We start from the raw sequence: 2,682 nt of genomic DNA on the forward strand, positions 1-2,682 counted from the left end.
TCTCCTTGGTTTTTCCAAGAGAAATTCGGATGATTTCTCTAACTTGGATTATAATGAGTACCATAAGGATTGTTCCCTTGGTTCACAAAAGCTGCATTAAATTGTTCATTAGGTTCATTTTGCACTTGTCCATGAGGACAATGAGAAGTAGAATGAAGAACCCTAGAACAAGACATACATGTTTCATTTGATGCACGATGAGAATGGTTAGGGAAGGAAGATACTTGGTTCGCCGAATTTTGGTTGATAAAAAATTGATCAAACCTTTGAGATAAAGACTTCATTTCGGCGGCTATTTCATTTGAATGGTCGACTTGATGCAAGCCACCACTCTTCTTACCTTGTGAATTTCTACCATTCTTGGATGATAATGTTCTATACAAAGAATTTTCACTCATGCTCTTATAAAGACGCCACACGTCATCCTCATGCCTATCAATGTATGAGCCACCCATGGAAACATCAACCATGCCATTGTAATTGTCTGATAAGCTCTCAAAGAAATATTGAACTAATTGCCATTTGGGCATGTCATGATGTGGACACTTCCTAAGCAATTAATTAAAACATTCCCATGCTTCATGAAACGTTTCTCCATCCCCATGTGAAAATTCCCAAATTGAGGTTCACATGGCATTGGTCTTAGAAACCGGATAGTACTTCTTCAAGAACTCTTGTTGCATTTCTGCCTAAGAAGTGATTGAAAAAGGCCTAAGATTGTTAAACTAATACTTTGCCTTGTCTTTTAAGGTGAATGGAAAAAGTTAGAGTCTTAAGACCTCTTCTGGCATGTCTGTATATTTTACGGTGGAACATACTTCTAGAAACTCATCCTAATGCTTGTAAGGTTCTTCACTTGGAAGTCCATGATAGTTAGGAAGCGTTTGAATGGTTTGTCGCTTAATTTCATAGTAATGTGCTCTAAATGGTGGCAGTTGAATGCATGTGGGTGCATTGTATTCATTAGGCCCATAGTGATATCTTAAAGCAAGTGGAGGATTAGCAATTTGAGGTGCAACACGGGCACCTTGATTTCCTTGAATGATGGGGGGTTGTGGAACATACATTCGCCTTAGCATTCCAAATGGAACTTGACCTTGTTGTTGTTGTGGTTGGTGAATGAATGGCCTTGGCATGTCTAATGGTGCTTGAATGTTCCCATGATGCACATTTGGATGGAGGATACCTTGTTGGTCTATGTGACCAAGGTCCTCTACATGCTCTTCATTATGGCCTTCCATTGATGTAATGGATTGGGTAGAACTAGAACTTCCTCTTCCCCTAGGATTTCTAACTACGGATTCAAGATGCAAATCAAGAGGGACAAGAGTTGGTCTTAGTAATCTACGACCATGCATGCACAATGTAAAAACACATAAACACAAAGAATGAACAAACACTTCGACTTCACCACAATTCAATGAATCTTCCTCCACAAACACTTAACCCATACTCCTATGCTTTAACAACAATGATGCAAAGAACAATTAAGAATGCCTCCACGTGGGCTCACGATTTGTCTAAGAATTTAAAAACAAGTCTCTACGCGGGCCGACGATTTAACTAAGGAATTGAGTAAAGAGAGTCTCACAAAGGTCCTTTAGCACTTCAACTCCAAAATTTTTAGCTTAGCTTAGTAATTTTTTAGAATTTAGCTTTTTTCCATGCTTTTGCTTAGCTTATTTGCTTGGATGCTTCTTTGCTTACTTCCTAGCTCAATGCTTTTTGTCAAAGATGAACAAACACAATAAGTAATCAAAAGAAAAAAATAAAAACAAAGTAAAGACACGATCAAAAGAGTACTAATTCCTAATTGATTCCACAAATACGACATTGCCTAATCCCCGGCAACGGCACCAAAAACTATGGTGCGTCGTCCTACCATAAGCTTAGAGAGTGTGCATTAAGGCGATGGCCAAGTTTTACATTTGTAAAAGCCACTACTACTTTCACTAAAAATATAGTTAGGGTGAGTAGGGATCATCCCAAGGAATTGGAGTCGAATTTGGTTGTGGAATCGCTATTAGGGTTACTAGGTCGAGTGATCAAACAAATAGTTGGTTGGTTGATTAAACTAGAGAGCAAATTAAACTAAATAATTGAATGCAATAAAGAGTAAGAGTAAAAGAGAGAGATCTTGGGGTTTAGAGGTCACCACCAAACAATACTTTTCTACACCCTTAACAAGTGACTAATGAGGGAAATGTGTGTTGCAATATTGATGTGTGTGTGTGTTTGGTTGATTCAATTAGCAAGGGTGACCAATTAAGTATATATTGTCTAAGCAACATGTGTAAAGCACAATATATCTAACAATTAAGTATACATTGTCTAAGTAGCATGTGAAAAGCACAATATATCTAGCAAGTCATTAATCTTTTCATTAAGCTCACAAGCTAAATACACCACAAGGTTAGAGACATATGCTACTTGTATTCAAAAGTATGGAACATCAAACAACAAGCATGGATTGTCCTCCCATCTAACAACTATGCTACCACTACACTACAATTAAGCTAATGACATGAAATTAAACTAATTAAGCTAAGGGAGAAGCACAATCCATCAAGAAAATTACAAGAGCTTTCCATTAAGCACAATGTTTTGGCAATCTCTAGATCTATGGAATTAATACACATAGACATGCATCAATAACACAAGAAATAGAGACAAACACATGAA

The 2,682-nt window shown here is 37.3% G+C and overlaps 1 pseudogene; it reads left to right on the forward strand.

Moving 5' to 3' along the window:
* The first annotated feature begins 528 nt into the window (after window positions 1-528).
* LOC132310728 (small nucleolar RNA R71) lies at window positions 529-627 on the forward strand (annotated as a pseudogene).
* The last annotated feature ends 2,055 nt before the right edge of the window (window positions 628-2,682 follow it).

This window comes from Cornus florida, unplaced genomic scaffold (assembly GCF_030987335.1).
Source record: "Cornus florida cultivar Cherokee Brave unplaced genomic scaffold, ASM3098733v1 CherokeeBrave_3.0.0_Hap2_Chr05, whole genome shotgun sequence".
Taxonomy (NCBI): Eukaryota; Viridiplantae; Streptophyta; class Magnoliopsida; order Cornales; family Cornaceae; genus Cornus; species Cornus florida.